Source organism: Coffea arabica, chromosome 6e (assembly GCF_036785885.1).
Source record: "Coffea arabica cultivar ET-39 chromosome 6e, Coffea Arabica ET-39 HiFi, whole genome shotgun sequence".
Taxonomy (NCBI): Eukaryota; Viridiplantae; Streptophyta; class Magnoliopsida; order Gentianales; family Rubiaceae; genus Coffea; species Coffea arabica.
The window spans coordinates 42,711,627-42,736,528 of record NC_092321.1 but is presented as its reverse complement, the minus strand read 5'-3'; positions in this window follow the sequence as shown (position 1 = coordinate 42,736,528).

The window sequence follows — 24,902 nt, the reverse complement described above, 5'->3', positions numbered from 1 at the left end:
CTCCTGCCGAGCTCAAGGAGCTAAAGTTGCAATTACAGGACCTTCTGGAGCGGGGATTCATTCAAGAGAGTGGGTCTCCTTGGGGAGCTCCTGTACTGTTTGTGAAGAAAAAAGATGGTGGTTTGAGGATGTGTATTGATTATCGGGGCCTGAATAATATTACAATTAAAAATAAGTATCCACTGCCCCATATCGATGAGTTATTTGATTAGTTGCAAGGAGCGGTGGTTTTCTCGAAACTGGACCTCCGCCAAGGGTACTACCAGTTACTAATCAGGAAGGAGGATATTCCGAAGACCGCCTTCAACTCGAGATATGGGCATTACGAGTTCGCAGTGATGCCCTTTGGACTAACCAATGCTCCTGCCGCCTTCATGGACCTAATGCATAGGGTTTTTAAGCCCTACCTGGATCGATTTGTAGTGGTCTTCATCGATGACATCCTGGTCTATTCCAAGACCCGTAAAGAGCATGAGCAACACTTGGAGACTGTCTTGCAGACCCTGAGAGACCATCAACTGTATGCCAAGTTCAGCAAGTGCGAATTTTGGCTGGAGAAAATTGCTTTTCTGGGGCACGTAATTTCTCAAGAGGGTATTTCAATTGACCCGGCGAAAGTAGAGGCTGTGACTAATTGGAAGAGGCCAGAAACTCCCACAGAGGTCCGCAGCTTTCTAGGACTGGCTGGATATTACCGGCGTTTTATCAAGGACTTCTCCAAACTAGCCGGTCCTCTAACCGATTTAACGAAGAAACATGGTCGGTTCTTATGGAACGTCCGAAGTGAGACAAGTTTTCAAGAATTAAAGAAGAGATTGACCATGGCCCCAGTTCTCGTCTTGCCAAATGGAGGTGACAGGTTTGTTGTGTATACTGACGCGTCACGAGAAGGTCTGGGTTGTGTACTAATGCAAAACCGAAATGTGATCTCTTTTGCCTCGAGAAAGTTAAAACCCCACGAGCAAAATTATCCGACCCACGATCTGGAGCTAGCTGCCGTTGTTTTCGCTCTTAAAAAGTGGAGACACTACCTATATGGGGTAACCTTCGAGGTTTACTCCGATCACAAAAGTCTGAGGTACCTTTTCTCACAGAAGGAATTAAACATGAGGCAGCGACGGTGGATGGAATTTCTGGAAGATTACGACTGTACCATCAACTACCATCCAGGAAAGGCGAACGTGGTGGCTGATGCCCTAAGTCGCAAAGCTCAGGTCGCGAGTCTAATGATCAAAGAGTGGGAATTGTTAGACTCCGTGTGTGAATGGAAACCCTGCCCTGGGAGCCATAAGGTGATTTTTGGCAATATTCAAGTGACTTCCACTCTCTTGGAGAGAATTAAAGAAGCTCAAAAGGAGGATCAGATGGTACGGAAGTGGGAAGAGAAAGTGGAAAAAGGAGAAACCACTGATTTCAATTTTGGTCCTGAGGGTATTTTAAAATACCGAAACCGAATAGTGGTGTCGAAGGATGAATCGTTGAAAACGGAGATTCTAGAGGAAGCCCATCGATCCAAGTATACAATCCATCCGGGTAGTAGTAAGATGTATCAAGACCTGAAAGGAAATTATTGGTGGGACAATATGAAGAAGGAAATTGCTCTGTACGTGCAAAAATGTCTCATATGTCAACAAGTGAAAACAGAGCATCAAAAACCATCGGGCTTGTTACAACCCCTTGAGATACCTGAATGGAAGTGGGAAAACATCACCATGGACTTCGTTTCAGGTTTGCCGCGAACGCAGCGAGGACACGATGCCGTTTGGGTGATCGTCGATCGATTAACCAAGTCGGCCCATTTCTTACCGGTGAACATGAAGTATTCCATGGATAAGTTGGCTCAACTGTACATGGACGAGATTCTAAAGCTGCATGGTGTTCCTGTAAGCATCGTCTCTGATAGAGATCCCCGGTTTGTATCTCGGTTTTGGCAGAAGTTCCAAGAAACCCTGGGGACGAAACTCAACTTGAGCACGACCTATCACCCTCAGACGGATGGACAATCGGAACGAACCATTCAAACTCTCGAGGACATGTTACGAACTTGCATTCTGGATTTTGGAGGCAACTGGGGTCAACACATGACCTTAGTAGAGTTTGCATACAACAATAGCTACCATTCGTCGATTCAAATGGCTCCATATGAAGCACTATATGGACGAAAATGCCGATCACCAATTTATTGGGATGAAGTTGGCGAGAGGAAGACACTGGATCCAGCAACTATTCCTTGGATGGAGGAAGCTCGAGAAAAGGTCAAGTTGATACGGCAACGACTCCAAACAGCTCAAAGCCGACAAAAGAGCTACGCAGACAATAGAAGGAAAGATTTGGAGTTCGAGGTTGGAGACCATGTATTTCTTAAAGTCAGCCCTTTACGGAGTGTCACGGCAGGCAAAGGAAAAAAGTTTCAACCGAGGTTTGTCGGACCTTATAAGATCTTGCAGAGGATAGGTGCGGTAGCGTATAGACTAGAACTGCCATCAAGTCTCTCTCGAATTCACGACGTTTTCCACGTCTCGATGCTCAAGAAGTACTATCCTGACCCCTCCCATGTCTTACAACCAGAGGAGATCGATGTGGATGAATCGCTTGCTTACGAAGAAAAACCTGTCCAAGTTTGCTCCAAATCATCAAAACCAACCATCCAACCTTGATTTTGCTCCATAAAACCACTTAAGGAAGTGTTGGTGAGTTGTTGTGTGAAGTTATTTGGAAAGTTAAGGTGACCAATTGCTCTCACTCTCTTGTTTTTAAGGTGAGTTGTGAAGAACCACCCTCCTCCCTTAATTGATGCTTAAATCATGCTTAGTGGTAGTATGAGATGCAAGTTTATGGATTATTTCTTGATTTGTGGTTGAAGTGATGAAGTTTTATTATTTTTGGGGATTTTTCTGTTTTAATATAAGCATGATTGTGTGGCTATCTATGATGATTGGAAATTGTATATAATGACTCTAGGAGGTGGAAAAAGTGATTAATTGCAACAAATTTCTGGTTTGGAAGAAATTTCAGAAAATTAGGGTTCTTGTGGGAGCATTCTGCCTGAATTTTTATCTCCTAGATAGAGGCCGAATTGGCCTTGGCTTAAAACATAAAAGTTGTAGGGAATGACATTTTAGAAGTACCTAAAAAATGTCAGGTCAATCAGAGTAGTGTAGAATGAGAAAAGTCAAAATTACTATTGCTGTTCTGGTTTTACCCGAATGTAAGAATTGCGCCTGTAATTGGTTGTTTTGGCTGGAATTTCTTCCGAATTGGTTATTGAGGCCTTCTGATCAAATTTATCCCTGTTTCTTAGCTTTAATCTGGTTTTGGAATTTCTGGATTTGGACTTGGAGAACCTGAGTTATGATGTTTCCGCTAGAATGCATTTTGGGAATCTGTTTTTACGGTTTTGATGTAGTATCTTGTATTTTTGACCTGTTTTTACTCAAAACTGGGTTGAGTGACCTTCTGTGATGTTGTAACCCTGTCTTTTAGCTTCGAATTGGTGGGTCGTACACCTTCATCCGATAATCATAGTGAAATTGGTTCCATTACCGCAAAACGAGGACAAAAACTGTTTTTTTTTCAGGGCCAAAGCTAATTGCATTTCCGAATTTTCTGGTTTCCTTTAATGTTTGTATATGCTTATGGAATCCTATTGGGGTCATGTTTGGCCTTGGTTTATGACTCGTTATCGAGTCTCATTGTATTTGTTTGCATGTTTTAGGGCGTGACCGTGGTGCACAACGTTCTTTTGACGGAAGTGCATGAAACCACATTTGCGAGCTTGGTGAGTGTACTACTCACTTGTATGTTAATATATGGCTTTGATACTTGAACTTGGTGCTTTGAATGTTAATTGCTTGAAGTGAAAGTGTACTTTATCACTCTCACTATGTGCCTTATATCCTTGCTATCATGTGATTGAAATGTTACACGAAGTGTTACTTGAAATGAAAATACATGACTTGGTGTCGTTTGGACGAGTATCCAACGACTACAATTGTTATCAATGAGCTCAACCCCATTGATAGTTGATTGAATCGAGCCGGCGAGGGCTTGGTCGTGCCAATTGATGTGCCTTGGGGAAATGTTTTGGAATCTTGTTGTGACGACCCCACTTCTCCCAAGGGCGAACCCAAGGGTATCGGCGGGCCGCCTGCCTAGCTCGCGCCAGGACTCAAAACCTAAAGTTCGAAAGAGCACTAAATACAATATATACAATCCCAAAAGAGTTATAATTACATTCTCCAAAAGTATCGAGTCAAACCACCAAAACAAAAACAAACATCCTAACTGTTCAACTATTACAAGCCAATCTAACTATACTAGTATACGAGCCAAAAGTCCCCGCGTCGACCCCTGCTAAGGAAAACAAAAGGAATGGGGTAAGCTATATGCTTAGTAAGTAAACAGGGGCGAAAGCATAAATTTCACATAACAGTTACACAATAAGAGTAAAGCAAAAGCAGAAAAGTAACATCACATAATAAGGATACAGGTGGCTCCAAAGCCAACTCATATGCCATGCGTGATCTCCTGCCGACACTCCGTCGACTGCAAATAATAGTCCGTAGAACTTCACTTGTACACCCACCGACACCTTATCACCCTCACTGGCCAGTCACCTCACAAACTTGCCCGGGCGAACGAAATCACAAACTTGAGCTTGAGTCACAAGCTCGGGTCACAAACTTGGTCACCTTCTCGGTGAACCGGATTCACAAAATTGGTTCATAACATGAACCTACAAACTTGGTGACCTCAGACTAAGTTGGACTGCCTTCGACCAAGCCCTTACCGGCTCGAATAGTCCAACCAGGTCAAGAGTTCGCCCCAAACTCACAAACTTTGCAAACTTTACAAACTTTATTCGAAAGTCGCCCCGAGCCACAAGCTCAAGGGTTTTGGTTCCAAAAGGTTCATATACATATGCCAAGTATAATTATACATTCAAATTAGGGTTTAGGTCGAGTGCGATAAAGTACACCCTCGCCTAAGTGCCCTTTTCACATATCTCAAACACATAGCAAAGAAAACACACCAAACTGGCCTGAATACTTACACAGAAACTGAAATAGCAAAAGTACGAAGTCGGATCGAAATGAACAGCTAGTAGTGGCCCCACCAGTTCCGCCCAGCTCACCACCGTCTGAAATAGAAGATTGTGTCACATAATATCGCAAACGACTACTATCGTGCCTAAAACAAGCAAAACGGCAAAAACGGCACGCGCGCACGTAAATATGACGAACGGAAACGGAGACGGCCGTTAGCGGAAACGGCAGATTTGACACTCGTTTCTAGTTTACTCATAAGTTGAGCTACGAATATCGGATTAAGGCGTATGAGACGCCATATCGAAGCTTAAATGATGAAAAACAACTGTTATGAAGACATCCAGAACTGAAACTGGAGGCTTTAGTCCCAAATGAACCAAACACAATCACTTACGAAATCTGGCCAATGCACAAATGGTCAGTTTTGAGTGCAAACTGTTTTCTATGCTACACATAGTCAAAAGAGCTGAAAATTGGCAGCTAGATAGTTCATTCCAAATGGAACAACTTTCATGAAGGTCGGCAATCCAAATTCGGAACGGAAATTGGTGATCAGGACCAAAACAGATTTCTGGTCATTTTCACGGGCAGGCCTTGTTTGCTCGGCTATATCTCAGGTTTTATAAATCTGATTCATGAAATTCCAAGGGCGTTAGAAAGCTCTGATATAGGGCTATAAGTTTGGTGTTTTGGTCGGAAGCCCAAACAGCTTGTAACTCAGTCAAATGTGAAGCCAAAGTTCCAGCCATAAACTTTCCAAAAACGTACCAGAATCACAAACCGTATTTGACCTCAATATGCGGTAATGGCACCAAATTCACTACGGTTATCGGATGGGGATGTAAGACCCACCGTTTCGAAGCTATGAAACAGGGCTATAACAATGTAGAAGGCCACTCAGTCCAAATCCTAGGACAATTAGGTCAAATATGCAAAATACGAAACCAGAATTACCAAAACAGGTTTGCAAGACACACAAAACTGTAATACGTCAATCTCAGCCTACACAGGTCCAAATGCCGAAATTCCAAAGGCATAAGTTAGCTAAGACATCCAGCTACATTTCCTCAGAAGACACCAACTTCAAAATCCAAACCAATTCCAGTCAAAACAGGCAATTACTATCGCAGTTCGGACATTCTGTGCACCAAAAACAGCAACAGTAAAAACGGCATAACTCACTCTACACTACTCCAAATGACCTGAAATTTTGTAGGCACCTCTAAAATGTCATTCCCTACAACTTTCATGTTTTAAGCAAAGGCCAATTAGGCCTCTATATAGGACCTAAAAATTCGGACAGAATGTTCATCACAAAACCCTAATTTTCCAGAAATTCTTCCAAATCCAAAATTGATTGCAATTATCAACTATGCACACCTACTAGTGTCATTATAGGCCATTGCCAATCATCATATACAACCACACCATCATAATCCAATTAAACCAGAAAAATCATCAATAAAATAAAAACTTCACCAAATCACTTCAAACCAAGATAAAAACCAGAAATTTCAGCACTTTGATCACTAATAAGCATAACTTAAGCTTCATTAAGTGCAAGAGGGAATTCACACACCACTCACCTAGTAACAAGAGAGGTAGAGATGTTGGACACCTTAACTCTTCCAAAAAGCTTCACCAAATCAACCACTAACACCAACTAGAAAGATTTTATGGAATAGAAACTAATCTAGGCAATTGTTTTTGGAAGATTGAACCAAATGGAAGCTAAAATGGTGAAGTATTTCTTTCTTCTTAGCCCAAGGGAGAACCGGCCATGGAGGGAAAAGAAAATGGTGAATTTTGGTGATTTTTGAAGATATTTAACAACTTGGTCAAAAGTCAAAAAAAAAATGAAATAGTAATTCATAAGTCTTCTCCAATGAAATGGTGACACTTGTCACCACCATTAATGCATTCCTATCCTTTCTTTTCTCTCTCACATCAATCATTTCACACACTCTACTTATCTCTTAACACCCGATAAATTTTACACAGTATCCGAAACTTAACCTTATTGGCCGAATTTTTCCGAACTTTTCGCACTAGTGGGTCCCACGTCCGATATACGTTCGTAATTTCTCAAAAACTAACTAATACTAGAAAAATCATCTAAAAACTATATTTACTCAAATAAAATTATCTGGGGAATTTTCTAATAAAGAAAATGTAGAAAAACGGGTTTTCAATCTTAACCGGAACTTAGGGTTTAAATCTTAATCCCTACTTAGGGTTTTCGAAATACTCCCAAAACCAAACGTTACCGCCAAATTAATGAATATATCAACGTAGTACGAACTGGGGCCTCACACTTGTAGTATGAGAGACTCTCGATTCCGGTTTACTCGAGTAATACCAAAGTGCACGTGTTTGGATTTCGGGCCCGGTAGGGGTATGTTAGGTGGAAGGAGTGGAAGTAAAGTGGAGTCTACGGTTGGTACTTTTGAACATTGACGGAGAGTCAATGACGTCCGATCAAGAAATGCAAACGAGGAAAGGGCTCTTGAGAGCCATCCATATCCTTTTATCATCATATTTGACGTGTGCCTTTGCTTATTTTTACTATATTGAATGAAAGCTTGATGCTTATATGCACTTGGGTGCGTAAGTGATAGTATCTCACTGGGCAATTAGCTCACACCGTTCCTTTTGTTTTCCTTACAGGAATATGACTCTTTTTGGAATGAATCTTGATAGATGGTTGCCGATTGAACTAGATGTATATCTCTTTTGTTTTGTATATGAAGTGAAACCCTAAGTGTATCTTTAGGGCCGTTTTCACTTTCAAGTTGGCAAACCGTGTATATATTAACTTTTGAGAACTTTTGTATGTCACTTTGGATTGTAATTGCTCAAGTTCAAGATGTGAATGTTTGCTTGCTATTTGGTTGGATTCTGACGGGTCGGTTACTATTCATGACCGACTCCGGATTTCATTTTTTTTATTTTGGGTTATTTTGCCATTTTGACTCGTTTACGCGCGTTATAAGTTCCGAAACGCAATAGATCGCTCTAAACTGCACCGTTAGTCCTGGCGAGAGCTGGGCAGGCAGTCCGCTAACCCCTCTGGTTCGCCTTAGGGGAAGGTGAGGCTGTTACATTCAACTACTTCTTCCATTTCTTGCACAAATTTTGTGATTCAACCACCAAAACTTTAAATCGCTCAATAAAAATCCTTTGCTAGGTAGGATTAAAGAAGGTGGTGGAGTTGTTTTGGAAGAGGAAACCCTAAGCTACTACCTTTCTTGAGGTGTCAAGGTATGTTGTGTAGAAACTCATTGTTTGTTCCTAATAATGATTTATTAGTGACTTATGGTAGCTAACTAAGTTGTTTTGTGGAAGATTTCATGATTTTTAGTAGAGTTTGATAAATTTCTGATTTATTAGTGATTTTTCTGATTTTCTATGATATTTGTTGGTTGGCCATGGATGATGGCTTGATATGGTCTAAAGTGGAGCTTTGGTGTGTTAGTTGTAGTTATTTGCGGAAAATTTCAGCTTTGTACGGAAATTTCAGTTTTAGGGTTTCAATTTGGGGCTTTTCTAGGGTTTGTGTGGAACTCTTGATTTGGCTAAGATTAAATGGCATTGTAACCCTAATAAGGTGCATTGAATAGCTTATGAATTGTGGTTGTGTTGGATGAATATAAATGGTTATTTGTAGGATGGAAAATCTGAAATTCTAGGCGAAATGCTGTCCAATTCTTAAGTCTAGGTGATTTCATGGTATTGGCTTGTTGTGAGTGGAAATGAGTGACTTTGGGAGTTGTCTAGACCTTTGGCACCAAGTGTTTCTTATTTTCATTCCGAGTTCTATTTTGGCCTTGCATTAGTAGTTAATTGATTGGGTTTATGACTCGTGTTCGAGTCTCATTATGTTATCTTGATTGTTATAGGGCGTGCCGGTGATCCAAGGCATACGTCGGGTGGAAACTTGTGAAATTTCTTTGTTTGAAGTGGTGAGTGTACTACTCACGTGATTGTTATTTCATGGCTTCATTGTACTTGAAATTTGTGATTGGACTGTTTGTGATTACTGCGTATGCTAGATGAGACAAGGATGTACTTGATCACTCTCGTACTCTACGGCTTATTTGACCGTTTACTGTATCACATGGAATTCTCTTGTTAATACTTTAACTGATGTCGTTTGGACGTTTATCCAATGACCATTACTGTTACCTCTGAGTTCAACCTCATTGAAAGTCAATTCACTCGAGCTAGTACGGACTTGGTCGAGGAAAATTGACAAGCCATGGGGACTATTTTGAGGAATCTATGGGTATGAGACTCTTGATTTCGGTATACTCGAGTATTACCATTTCTGTTCTGCTTGGTGTTCGGGCCCGGTAAGGGGTATGTGTGGTGGACGGAAATCGGAGTAAAGTGGAGTCTATGGTTATGGTTAATCTTTATACACTGATGGAGAGTCAATGAGGTGAGATCAAGTATGGCAAAAGAGGAAAAGGGCTCTTGAGAGCCGTCCGTATCCTTTTACTCTCATTTGTTGTGTGGTGTTAGTTTTGCTCACTTGATGAACGTATTTGAATTGGGTATCATTGTGTTTATGTGCTTCTTGAATGCTTGAGTGATGGTACCTCATTGGGTGAAAGCTCACTTCGTTAATTTTGTTTTCCTTACAGGGAACAACCTTTTGGACCTGTGATTTTGAAGAATGAGTTGAGCTAGTCTAGATATTTTTGTATAGCTCCTCAGTGGTTGGAAACCCTAAATGTACCTTGATTCAAATGTTTCCCTTTTGATTTATAAATGTACAAATGTGGTTTATAAAAGTGTGTAATCATGTTCATGTGTTATATTTGGTTTGTAAATTTCTAGGGTTATATGAAGTTAATTGTATTCGGTTGGGTTTCAGACAAACGTGGAATTTGAACGAAGAAAGGAAAAATTTTGGCGGGAAACTGTGCAGGAGAATCCGACCGCAAATCCGGCCAGTTCTTCGCCGGATTGCCGGCCGGATTGACAGGGGAATTTTTGGAATCTGGTGGAATGGCTACTACCTCGAATCCGGCCGGATTGTGACGTGGCAGTCACTACTCAGTTTTCGTTTCGATTTTTTTGTTTTCCGTTTCGTGATTGTTGAATCGTTTAAGCATGCTAATATATTTCGAAACATTGTAGTTGTGTATAACCATCTTAGTAGTCCTGGCGAGAGCTGGGCAGGCAGTTCGCTAACCCCTTTGGTACGCCTTAGGGGAAGGTGGGTGTGAGAACCTGTAATTTTCTCATTTTCTAGGGTTTATTTTCTTACTGGCATGTTTTCTGCATTTTCTTTATTAGGAAAATTTTTTTTCCGATAATTTTTATGCGTAAAAATAGGTTTTAGGTGATTTTTCTAGTATCGATTAATTTTTGAGAAATTAAGAGCGTATACCGGACGTGGGACCCGCTAGTGCGGAAAGTTCGGAAAAATTCGGCTAACTAGGTTAAGTTTTGGATACTGGGTTTAAATTATCGGGTGCTAAGAGATAATTAGAGGTTACCAAGTGGATTGGTGTGAGAGGAAACAAAGTGATATGCATGCATTAAATAGGGTGACAAGTGTCACCATATGATTAAACCTTACATTTTGACTACTATTCACCTTTTTACCAATTGACCAAATAAACCAAAAAATTACCAAAATCATCTCCATTTCAAGCACCTTGAAGCCGGCTCTCTCCAAGGAAGAAAGAAAGGAAAACTCTCCAAATTCCTAGCTCTACTCTTGCTCAAATCCAATAAATCAACCATTTAATCTTGCTTTTGTTCCATAGAAACCCTTAAGTGAGTGATTGTGAGGTGTTTAGTGGAGTTGTTTGGAAGGCTAAGGGGATTAGTTGCTCCCTCTCTTGTATTACTAAGGTGAGTAGTGAAGGAACCCCTCTCCTCCATCTAATGATGTTTAATTCATGATTTGTGGTAGCCTAAGAGGGAATTTTGTGGATTATATCTTGATTTTGGTTGAATTTGGTGAAGTTTTATAATTATTGATGATTTTTCTGTTTTCATATGATTAATGTTGTATGGCCATGTATGATGGTTGGAAATGATATTGAAGGAAGTTAGAAGGTGTAAAGTGTGGTTAATTGCAGAAAATTTCTGCTTTGGAAAGAAATTTTGAAAGTTAGGGTTTCATTTCCCCTCATTCTGCCCGGCACTTTTCATCATAGTTAGAGGCCGCATTAGCCTTGGGTTAAAACATGAAAGTTGTAGGGAATGATATTCTAGAGTTGCCTACAAAATTTCAGGCCAATCGGAGTAGCGTAACTTGTGAAATGACCGAAATACCCCTGCTGCCCTGTTTTCACCCGAACTTGAGAATTGCTTCTGTAATGGGTTATTTTGGTTGGGAATACTTCCGAATTGGTTGTTTAGGTCTTCTTAAGAAATGTAGCCTGATGTCTTAGCTTTCGAATGGCTTTGAAATCACTTGATTTGGACTTATGTAGCCTGACTTACAGTTTATTAACCAGAATACGGTTTGTTCACCTATTTTTGCGGTTCTGGTTTAGTATCCTGCATTTTTGGCCTAGTTGCACTATGAACTGGGCTGAGTGACCTTATGCAACATTGTAACCCTATATGTTAGCTTCGAAACGGTGTATCTTGCACCTCCATCCGATAATTGTAGTGCCAATGGTGCCAAAACCGCAAGATGATGTCAAAAACTGTTTTTTTTGGATTAGAGCTTAATTCCATTTCCGGATTTCCCTGGTTTACTCTAGTGCTTATACATTCTAGTGGAACCTTATTTTGGTGGTATGTGGATTTGGTTATGACTTGTAATTGAGTCTTATTATGCTTATTTGAATGTTCTAGGACGTGACGGTGGTCCAAGACGCTCTTTGAGCGGAAGTTGATGAAATTTCACTTGCTTGCTTGGTGAGTGTACTACTCACTTGTTGTTTACAATGTGGCTTTGGTATATGTGAACTTGATGCCTTGAAGGCTTATTTGCTCCGTTGAAATTGATTAAGTGAGGGTGTACTTGATCGCCCTCACCGATTTGGTATCTCATATAACTGTCTACTGTTTCACTGTAATGATTGAATGATACATGAAATACTGAATTTGGTTCATGAATTTGGTGTCGCTTGGACGAGTATCCAACGACCATTACTGATACTACTGAGCTCAATCCCATTGGTAGTCGATTGGATCGAGCCGGCTAGGGCTTGGTCGTGAAAATTGACGAGCCATGGGGACTGTTATATGGAATCTTGTAGTAGTGAGACTCTTGATTCCGGTATACTCGAGTATTACCAAATTTCTACTGTTTGGAGTTCGGACCCGGTAGGGGTATGTTGGGTGGAAGGAATGGAAGTAAAGTGGAGCCTACGGTTGGTTACTCGTAAACATTGACGGAGGGTCAATGAAGTCCGATCAAGTATACAAGCAAGGAAAGGGGCTCTTGAGAGCCGTCTGTGTCCTTTTACCAACTTTATTGATGTGTACTCTTGGCTTACTTTTATTAGATGAATTGGAATGAAATGCTATCTGCTTATATGATCTTCGTTGCATGAGTGATAGTATATCACTGGGCGTAAGCTCACTCTATTCCTTTTGTTTTCCTTACAGGAATTTGAATACTTTTGGAAAGTTCATGAATGTTGGTTACCGAGTTGAGCTTGTTGTAACTATCTTTTGAATAGCTCCTTTTGGGCAAAACTCTATGTGCATTTTGGATCCAACTAAAAATGTTGAGTTGTAATTTGCAAACCGTACTTGTATAAACTTGTTGGACAACTTGGGTATGCCCTTTTGGTATGTAAATGCTAAATTTCAAGATGTATATGTTTGATTGATGCGTGGTTGGATTTTGACGTGTTGGTTACTATTCATGGCCGACTCCGTTTTCATTTTTTTTTTATTTTGTGATTTTGACTTGTTGAAGCGCACTTGTGTGTTCCGGAACGTTTAAACCGTATTGAATTGTCCCGTTAGTCCTGGCAAGAGCTGGGCAGGCAGTCCGCTAACCCCTTTGGTTCGCCTTAGGGGAAGGTGGGGCTGTCACAGGTGGTATCAGAGCCACTTCGCGTGGTCTCTGCGCGAAGAGAGCTTGGGCCAAGTGGTGTTATGGTCCTGCTTTCATGAATGCGTCAAAAGGTATAAGTGCTCTTTTGAGCGTAAGCTATGAACTGTGCATGTCATAAGTGTAAGGATCATTATCATGGGACTTGAGGAAGTTAGGTATGTATATCGGGTAGGAATCTTTAATATGGATGATTTACGCTTGGGACCAGCCGGCTCGAGTTGTGAATCATCTTAGATGGGATTCTTGCGCCCAGATACGAAAGAGATGAGAGCTTAGGTTAGAAAGGATTGGGTGAAATAGAAATGCGATTCTATGGAACTTCGTGTGGTTTGTTCGGGTATGGTTAAGCGTGATCAACCTTGATTAAGATATAAATGGTATTGTTCACGTAGATTATGGACGGAGCCCTAGGGGGGGGAAGCTTTTCGTGAATTCTTTTGTACTCGTGACCTAGTCTGTCTATAGTACTTTTGGAGGACCCCTTTTGTTTCATGGGATGACTTTGTATGTACTTGACTGACTGTTCTGTATAATTGCTTGATCCGGTTATGTGTTCTATGTATATGTGTTATGTGTTTAAATGCTCTACGAGGTAGTTGTTTTAGTTAATTGTTCTTGTTTAATTGTTCCTGTTTAGTGCTACGAAAAGAAAGGTTAGGTGTCCTTTAACAGTATAATTATCTTGTGACCTAGATTGACTTAGATTGATGGAAGGCACTCGTAGTGGTCGAGGCCGTGGACGCGGGGGTAGGCAATCCACGCCTGAAAGGGGCACTGGGGAAACCGCATCTGGACCTAACCCTGAACCTAGGGTTGATCCTAACATTCAAATAGCGGCTGCTATGCAGCAAATGATTAATTTACTAGCTCAAGTGGTGCACCAACAGGGTCAAAACCCTAACCCCAACCCTGGGAACCCCGGTAATCACGTGGAGAGCGAGGATAGGGCTCTCGAGAGGTTCCAGAAGTTTGCCCCACCAAAGTTTATCGGGGGACCCGATCCGGACGTGGCCGAAAGGTGGCTAGAGAAGATGGTGGATATCTTTGCCGCCCTACATTATACGGAGGAGAGGCAGGTGACCATCGCTGTCTTTCAATTGGAAAGGGCGGCCCGTTCCTGGTGGAACGTTATTCGGCAAAAATGGGAACGGAAACAAACGCCCAGGACTTGGGTGAATTTTATGAGAGAATTCAACGCGAAATTTTTCCCTCTTCTAGTTCAGGAGAGGAAGGAAGATGAGTTTATTCGACTCCGCCAAGGAGCTCAGTCTGTAGCGGAGTACGAGAGCCAATTCACCCGCCTATCCAAATTTGCGCCCGAACTCATCATGACCGAGCAACGAAGAATACGGCGATTTGTCCAGGGCCTGAACGTAGAAATCCAGAAGGACCTCGCGGTAGCCCAAATTAACGCCTTCAGCGATGTAGTGGAGAAGGCACAACGAGTAGAGAATGCTAGGATACAGGTGAGGAACTTCCAGGCGAAAAAGCGAGGAGTTCCTGGAAGTAGTTCGGGGCAGGGGAATGAGAGTACCCCTTCCAAGTTTGGGCGGGGAACGGGAGGAGAAAGGCTGCCGGGAGTGTCACGAGAGAGTCCGTCACGAGGCGGCCAAGTGGGGAGAGACCAGAGAGGAGGCTCGGCTTCTGCAGCATGCGGACCTTGCGGGTATTGCGGAAAGTCAAACCACTCGGAGGACAATTGCTGGAAGAAGGAGGGAAAATGTTTGCGCTGTGGAAGTGCAAACCATCAGCTCGCTACTTGTCCAGTCCTATCACGAGATGGAAAGGGGAGTCAGCAATCGACGAGGACTAATTCCGAACCGGCCAAGGTGGAAGGTGCAACGACCCCACCTCCCCCTAAGGCGAACCAAAGGGTTTAGCGGACCGCCTGCCCAGCTCTCGCCGGGACTCACTCACTTACTACATTTCTCAAGTAAATTACAAGGTACAACTCAAATAATACATCCAATTCTCCAAAATTACATATCATAAGCGAAGCGGAAACTAGTTCTAAGCGTAAAATGTAGATTTACATCCGATTCAATTCCAATATTTATACAAGCCCAAAAGTACACAGACCAAAACTAAAACTAAACTATACAAGATGTACGCCATCCAGCCACACAAAGATCCAAAAACAAGTTCTTCCTTTACTTCGATCCCTGGGGGGAGAAGAAGATAATAGGGGGTGAGCTAGAAGCTCAGCGAGTGACCAGTAAAATCAACAGCCAAGTATTTTTTCACAATAAAGCATTGATATGATGTCATGATGCAGTAATCAAATGCTCATTTATTGCTCATGTGAGCCAGTGAAGTTCTTGTACTTAAATATCCAATGCTCGTTTAGATCAGGTAACCATGAAACAGAAGTAAGGAGCCATCGTACTCCAAAGAATGTGTAAACAATAGTGGAGACATTGGTTCTAAGCACAAGACTTTCCAGGAACTCATTGGAGCCAAATTATGTCATGGCATACACCCAAACCCAAATGATATGCAATGGAGTAATAAATGCAAGAATTAGTTCAAAAGTAACTTTGGAAATAGTTGAGGGATCACTCACTCAAACTATAGTGCCTGAAGTAGTCACGTTCAATTATACTCCAGATTTGGAGTCCAGATCTGCGATAAAAATCCGATTTGAGAACTTTGAAACACGAGTAAGATTTGAAACTTAAACGTTCCGTTCATAAGAATCAACCAATTGAAATTCATTTGAAAGGCATTCGTGAAACACTTGCTCGCTTTTCAAATCATAAGGTTTTTGTAGCATATATACTTGGAAACAATACTTGAGTTGAAAGTACAAGGAAATACAAGTTTACATTGGCCATTATATCTTTTCCTCAAGAGTACAAGTTCGTTTAGGTTTTAACGTATAACCATCGATAACAAAGTAGCAAAAGTTCTCGCTAGTTCAAGTGGTAATCACTTAACCTTCACTCAAGTTGCAAATATAGTTTTCTAGTTCTCGAGTAAAAATTCGGGCAGCATGCCCTTTGTGTTTACCTAATTTTTCAGCCATTTAGGCTTCATTATTTTTCCTCAACCAAAACCCAACATCACATATATCAGCAATTCATGTCAAGAGCCGTTCCATAGGCTCACAATATCATAAGATCAAGATTCACAATAATAGCAAGTGCAGAAATTCAATTTAGCAAAAGACAGATTTGACGTATGGATGCGGAAATAACATATCCGAGGCTACGCTTATCGAATTGAGGCACAACCTATGCCGTTTCGAACCTAAGACTCAGGTCTACAATGTTCATGAAGGTCACTTAGTCCAGTTTCTAATGTAACTTAGTCAAATCCTCAAATTACAGAACCAAAATCCACTTTGTCGGCTGTTTAACCGCATTACACTGTAATGGACATATCTCAGGCTACAAAAGTCCAATTCTGGTGTTCTTAGAGGCATTTGAAAGCTAAGTCAGAATACTACAACTTTAATGTTTTGGAAAAAGCTAAATCAGTACGGATCCTAGTCAAAAAACGTGATAAACTGGACAAACTGATCACACGGACTGCTGGGAAAAAACTTAAAACAGTAAGGGTATTTTGGACTTTTCATGACCTACATTGTTCCGATTGAGCTGAAATTTTGTAGGAACCTATAAAATACCATTATATACAACTTTCATTCTTTGACCTAAGGCCAATTCGGCCTTGAACATAGGGTTACAAATTCGGACAGAATGTTGGGGAAAATTTTCCAGATTCTGGAATTTTTTGTAATCAATGGAACTTTCTCAATTTTCTTGTTCTAATCACTACCAAAGCCCCTTATAAAACCTCAATTGCAATATATATATATCATACATCAAATTGGGCAGAAATTCCCCAAGCCCTAGTTGTAACAGCCCCACTTTCCCCTAAGGCGAACCAAAAGGGTTAGCGGACTGCCTGCCCAGCTCTCGCCAGGACTACGGATCAGATTAGAGCTATCTATTGCGATCCGGAACTTACAAACGCGCGTAAACAAATCAAAATAGTAAAATAACCCAGAATAAAATAAAATGAAATCCGGAGTCGGCCATGAATAGTAACCGACCCGTCAGAACCCAACCGAAATAGCTAACAAACATTCACATCTGAACTTTAGCGTTTACCAATCAAAATGACATACAAAAGTTTCAAAAGTTAATATATACACACGGTTTGCCAAATCAAAAACAAACGCCCCAAAAGTACACTTAGGGTTTTAATACATGAGCTATGCAAAAGATATGTTCAACTAGCTCAATTTGGCAGTCATTTGTCAAATCCAGTCCAAATGTATTTATTTTTCCTGTAAGGAAAACAAAAGGAACAGAACGGGGTGAGCTTGCGCTCAATGAGGTACCAAACAGATAGCATTAAAATCATGGCATTTCACATTTAACAAATCAGATACACATGTCAGATGTAAAGCAAAGGAACCAATGATTCAAATCAGAAGGATACGGGTGGCTCTCAGGAGCCAAATTTCCAGCGCAATACTTGATCCAAACCGGTTGACTCTCCGTCAACGTATATAGAACCCATGCGTCCGTAGACCCCTCTTATCACCGAATTCCGTCCACCAAACACCCCTTTACCGGGCCCGCTCACCTCAAACGAACAAAAATGGTAATACTCGAGTATACCCGGAATCAAGGGTCTCAATACCCAAAATCCCCGAACAGACTACCGTGGTTCGTTATCTAATCGTCCAGGCCCTTGCCGGCCCGACTCGAATAACTTAGCCACAGGATTGAGCTCATAGGTCATAGAAATCCGAACAGAAATCCGAACAGATGCAGACACAGATAACAGATTCAAATTTTGCATAGTAAATTGGCATATGAGCAGACTAGAGAACGAGTGTGATAAAGTACACCCTCGTCTCGAACAAATAAACAGATTGCAGAGCAGAAATCAAGTTAAATAGCAATGGAGGGGAGTGGTACACTCACCGGCTCAACTTCAAAAGTTTTCACTTCAGATTGGCCTTAATCGCCAAGAAACCCTAAAATAATCAAAATAAATCAATTGAAGGTTTTACTTCCAGAATCGAGTAAACACAATGCACATGAGGCTCGACTACTAGTCGTATGCCTCGCCAAAATAATTACTAATGCAAGGGTGGAAAACATGATTTTCTTGGAAACAAAAAGGTAACATGAAGACTTAGGCGCAAACAACCCAAAAGCCTTTCATTCTACCAAAAGGCAAATCCAACTTAAAGGAACCAACGGCCTAGAAAATCGGGCAGCACTTCCCCTAAAATTCTTACTTTTCCAGCCATTAAGGCTTCATTATTTTTCTTCAATCACAACCCAACAACACACAGATAAGCATTTCATGTCAAGAGCCGTTCCATAGGCTCACAATATCATAAAACAAGAAACCATACCGAGCCATAAACAACACCAATTCACAACCCCAATAGGGTTTTATAAACATATACAAGCATGAAAGCAAACCAGAAATTAAGAAAGGGCTTTAACCTAAGCCTTGATAAGAAAACCGGATTTGACCTCATAATGCGGTAATGGCACAACTCTCACTACAAATATCGGATGGGGGTGTAAGACCCACCATTTCGAAGCCAAGAAACAGAGCTACAACAATGTAGAAGGCCTCTCAGTCCAAATCCTAGCACAACTAGGTCAAAAGTGCCAAATACCAAACCAGAATTACCAAAACAGGTTTGCAAAACACACAAAACTGTAATACGTCAATCTCAGCCTACACAGGTCCAAATGCCGAAATTCCAAAGGCATAAGTTAGCTAAAACATCCAGCTACATTTACTCAAAAGACACCAACTTCAAAATCCAAACCAATTCCAGTCAAAACAGGCAATTACTATCGCAGTTCGGACATTCTGTGCACCAAAAACAGCAACAGTAAAAACGGCATAACTCTCTCTATACTACTCCAAATGCCCTGAAATTTTGCAGGCACTTCAAAATCATCAATACCTACAACTTTCATGTTTTGAGAAAAGTCCAATTCGGCCTCTAGCTATGACCTAAAATTTCGGACAGAATAGGGGTTCATGAACCCTAACTTTTCACATTTCATTCCAAATCCAAAATTGGTTGCATTTAACCACAATTCACACCTACTAGAGCCAAAGCCCCTTATTACCAACCATCATACTAGTCCAAAACATCAAAATCATATGAAACCAGAAAATTCTTCATAAAATGGAAAACTTCACCAAAACTCTTCAAATCAAGAAATAAATCACATTTTCCAACACTCAAGCCACTTCTAAGCATAATATAACCATCATTAGATGTAGTAGGGTGTTCAAGCATCACTTACCAAGCAATCAAGAGAGATAGGGAGTGTGGACACCTTAGCTCTTCAAATCAACTTCACTAATACACTCAAGAGCACCAAAGGAAGGAATTTCATGGAGTAGATTCTAGTTTAAGGACTTGAGTTGGGTGATTTGAGCTTGTTGGAAGCTTAAACTTGGAAGAGTTTTTCTTTCTTCTTTGATGAGAGGTTCGGCCAACACAAGGGAAGAAAATGGTGAATTTTGTGAATTTTTGGAGATATTTAACCAATTTTGGTCAAAGGTCAAAATAGTGAATAGTAACTCTTAAAGTCAAACCAATGGAAAATTGACACTTGGCACTCTAATAAATGCATTCCTATCCTTTCTTTTCTCTCTCACATCAATCAAATCTCACTCTCTACTTATCTCGTAACATCCGATAACTTTTCCACAGTATCCGAAACTTAACCGTATTGGCCGAATTTTCCCGAACTTTTCGCACTCGTGGGTCCCACGTCCAATATATATTCTTAATTTTCTAAAAACTATCCAATACGAGAAAACTCATCTTAAAACTATAATTACTCATAAAATTCACCAGGAAAATATTCCTAAGCCAGAAAATGCAGAAAACATGCAATTAAGGGGAAATAAACCCTAGGAAAAATATTAGGGTTTTACGGGTTCTCACACTAGTTCATCATATAAAAGGGGAAAACTTCCAAATTCATCACACCCACTTGCATAATCATGAAATCAAGCCAAAACTTAAGCTAAATAAACATCTTAAAGCAAAATTTAAAGCAACAAAGATCATGATCAAATGTTTGTACCTCAAAAGCAAGGCTTGATAGAGTGATCCTTCACCCCCTTTGATATTTCTTGGTTCCTCAAGCTTCCCAACTCACACTTAGTACTTTAATCGGTTTAGAATTGGATTTGTTACTTGGGTTGAAGCAAATCAAGAAGGAAATGGAATGTTTCCCTTAGTGTTTTTCTTCTCCTTCCTCTCGGCCAGCAGCAGCAAAAATGAAGAGGAAAGTTGCTGAATTTTGGTGTTTAAATAGAAAGACTAAGTCTTGGTCAAGAAGCCTTAAGGTGGCGACACCTTTCTTTTTTCTCTCGGCCACCACCACCTTTCTTTTTTTCTCTTTCTTTCTTGCATTTTAAGCCTCATAAATTCGGTCAAACCAGCTGCAAACTAAGAAGATATTTTATGCAAAAGTCAATAAGCTTGTTTGGTAAGAAAAATGGTGGTCAAGTGGCGCGTTCAATCGGTAATGCGCGGGACCCGCCGGTTCGCGCCGTTTTTCTTAAAAACTCACGTACTAGGGTTTTTACTTCCCATTCACTAACCTTATATCATTGCTACTACTCACATATTATTTTTCACTTAAAAGTCACTTTTAATCACCAAATTTGATCCTTGCTCCGTCCCGAAAATTCATCCGGCGGAAAAATCGCGAAAACCCTAATTTGCTCAAATCTTGAAACCGAAGTGTGAAACCCTATTTTCTAGGTTCATTGGCACTTATTGTGGGGTGATTGAGTAGTAGGGCCATTATAAAGTGGTATTTATCAAAGAAAAGGGAATTTTAAGAAAAATATAAGGAATTTGCACGGCTTCTGGCCGGATTCCTCACAAAACACTATTCACCAGCAATTTTTCCCTTTTCTTCTGCCTCAGGGCGTTACAGAAGGGACCAAACATAAGGTAGCGGCTCGAGTGTATTCACTGGAGCCACAACAGGTCCCCGATTTTTCTGAAATTGAGGAAGGTACGATTTCGGTAGTTCACCGATTTGTGAAAATCTTAGTAGATCCCGGTGTTATTCATTCATTTGTCAACCCCAATTTTATGTAAGGAATAGATACAAAACCTGCTCATCTACTGTGAGAACCCTGAAAATATATATACAAATATCATTTCATATTTTATTTGCATTTCTTATTCTTTAATAAATATTAGCACCATTTTTTTTTATTTATCTATTTGCTCGCAAACAAGTGTGTGACCATAATTTTAAGTGAAAAATAATACAATTCCGCTAAGCTAATAAACTACTTGGTCTTGTTATGCTTAAATTAATACTTCGAAGGTAAATTATTCCATTGATTTAACAATTGATTTCTTTAAATTCCGATAGCTAAACTTTAATCGTTAATAATGTTAAAAGTTAATAGAAACCTTAGTATTAAGATGCAATCAACAAATTATAGATAAAAATGACACAAGTATACTAAACATACTTAAGACATAAAATTATGATAATTGAAGCCTTGCAAGATTAGTGTATTATTAGGAGCTTAATTTATATCCGGGATAAATTTGGAGTTAAGATAGAATTAAGGAACTCAAGTGGATATTAGGAAGAGATGTGAAAAGACTAAAATGCCCTCCATACAATCTCAAAATTTCCATGCAATCCAAACACATTTTCGAACAACATCATCACTCACCATCCCATCCGGCCAATGCAACTTCTACCATTTCTACACTCAACCCTTCCATGCACTCAACCTCCCTCAAAACCGCAACTCCATTCCACCATTTCACCTCAGACCACAACAACAGACCACCTCATTCCCTTACCACGTGAGTATCGACCAAAAGGAGTGAGAGCTGCTGCTGCAACCGAGAGTAAGGAAAAGAAAGCCCGAGCTGTAGTTTTCTGTTCTGTCCGCGAGCTGAGGGAAGAAACCAGGAGACCACCGCGTGAGTTCTTTCTGTACCTTCACCTCCACCAGCTGCAGCCATTTCATCAGTCCAACCGCAACACCATTTCAGCTACAACCAGAAAAACCAGAACCAAACCTGTGCGTGAGCCGAGAGAAAAATTGTGCAGCTTTCTTGTGCGTGAGCTGAGTTCCTAGCCGAGGTAAATTTCGAAACTTAGATTAGCTAAGTGAAAACATGATGATTAAGACATGCATGCCATGTTTATATGCTCGGATGATGAAATGAGGAAGAAAAGGAAAATCTGTTTGGAAGTGATGGCTCGGCCGAGAGATTGATTAGGAAATGCAACTTCAAATTTGCTCTACTGTGATGATCTGAGATTTTATTTGTGATTAACCAACTAAAAACTAAATAATTAAGTCTTGCATGAGGTTAAATTAGCTCGATTGAGCTAGGAAGTAAGAATAAAGCAGAATCCTGTTGCATGCAAGTTCATCCGAGAGTAATTGCACAAAATTCTGGAACAATGGATGAATATTGTTGTTGCCGAACTGAATTGTGGACTGGAAATGGTAGCTAATTAGTTCAGTAGTTGTGCACGTGAGATTTGAGTGAAAAATACAAGGTTTTAGCCGAAGGAAAATTTGGATTGTGATTGAGCAAATGCTGGAAAGTTTCTGATTTTTTTTGTCGAGAACTAACCAAGAATAATGAAGCTTTATTTGGTTTAATCTGGATGTTCTGAGCTAATAACCGTGATTAGCTAGTCATTAACAAGATAACTAAGCTCTGCATGCAGTTATTTGGTTGGTTTTAAAACAGAAAATAAAAATGAAATGAAATCAGTTGCATTCATGATCATCCGAGGACAGCTGGGAAATTTCTGGAATTTTGGGGATAATTATAACCGTGTTTGAACTTATTTCTGAGCTAGAAATGTTAATCAATTGGTCAAGCATCTGCATGAGGAATTTGAGTACTTAAAACACTGGTTTAACCGAAAGAAAAGCTAGAGTATAACCACGCAAGTGTTGGAAATATTAATGACCGAGAGGTTGAGCAGAAATTCTTCATTTGATTTCTGGAATTTTTCCTTGGAATGTAATGGTTTAGAAATGCATGAGAGATGTGTATTTTTAGCGATGAAATATTCGATATATTGAAATATTGAACCAAAAATGTCGGAATGTAATTGCTGGAAAAATGTTTAAGCTGTACTTGTTGATGAACAATGAAAGTTTGGTTGAAATCTTGGATAAGATAGTGTTACAAATTTTGTCTTTGTGTTCGTGTGCATGTTGGAGTCTTAAACGCTCGAAATTTTGGCTCTATCGTAATAATAAATAATTGTTGGATGTTAAGGGCTAATGATTGATGAAGCCCTTGGCCATTTGAGTGATTTTCACAAGTGTTAAAGCCTTGATAATAGCTGCTGGTTATTACATCTGTTTGGATTAAATCGTGATATGATATAAGCGTGCCAAAACCAAGAGCTAATGATTGACGAAGCCTTGGCTATTTGTTTTACTTTTGACCAAAGATAAACCTGTTGAAACCTAGGGCTAATGATTGATGAAGCCCTAGTGATTTGTTATTTGAAATGTGATTATGCCATGTCGACAAATTTGAGCCATAATGTGATTTCGAAATGGAATCGAAATTGTGAAAGTCGTTTTGACCCTGTGAACTCGAGCAAATTTTGATCAAGCTAATCAAAAATATTTTTACGCTAGTATTAAACGATAAAATTCAGTATTTAGTATTTTGCCCTAAATTCTGCCAACCCGACAATTTTCCTTTAGCTTAAACTAGCCTTGATAGTTATAGAAAATATTTTTTCTAGCTTTTAAAACCCTAAATCTTGTTTTAATTCTTTTCTTTCTTAAGATTTGTCCTTGGCTAGCTGTCTATAGGAAAAGTTACAAAATGCGAGTTTTTACTAACTTTAGCTAAAAGCGTAGAAAGCTTGTTCGGCAAGAAACATTATTTCACGTAAATTAGTTCTAGTAACACTTTTACAAGAAAAGTAATATTAAGGAAACTTTACAAAGTATTTTACTAGTTTTAATAATACATGGTTTGTCGACTTGTTTCAAGAAAATAAATCAGTCATACATGCGAATAATTTTCCTACGTGACCCTAGATCTGGTATAACCAACTTATAGTTTTAAAATTTGGTATTTTAGGGTTTAGCGAGGACGCAGACTTTGATTCCCCGCTTGATCAGTAACTTCACTCTTGGTGAGTGTCCCTGCTTGTTCTATTCCTACTTGGTTAAAGTGCTTTCTTGACTTGAAATGTGATACTTGCAAAACTAGTTTTTGATCCATCGAAGTGAGCAGTGTGTACTTTATCGCACTAGCCGTTCGAGTGGTGACTTGCGTGAAACATTTTCTCGTGAATCTAAATGTAGTTGCGTCGTTGGGTGAATCCCTCGACTCTTGAATCCAACTGCAGTAACGTCGTTGGGTGAATCCCTCGACCAATTCCTGAGGGTATACTCACGTATACTGCTCCCAATTTCCAAGGGTATATCTCGAGTATACTGCTTCCTTAGTTGGCGTTCGGGCCCGGGACAGGGGTAAGAACGGTGACGGGTTAGGAGTAAAAATGAGAGGATCTACATGGACTATAAGTAGTGAGAGTTGACGGAGGGTCAACTACGATGAATGGTGATCAAGCGAGGAAAATGGCTCCTGAGAGCCCCTGTATCCTACCTTGTGCTATTATCCGTTTTTCTACTTGTTTACCTTAGTCAATATGGATTCTTGCTACTGTTTATTTAGATGCATGTTTTGAGGCACCACTGAGCTTTAGCTCACCCCACGTTTATTTGTTTTCCTTAACAGGTTCTGGAAATTGAAAGCTTTGAAA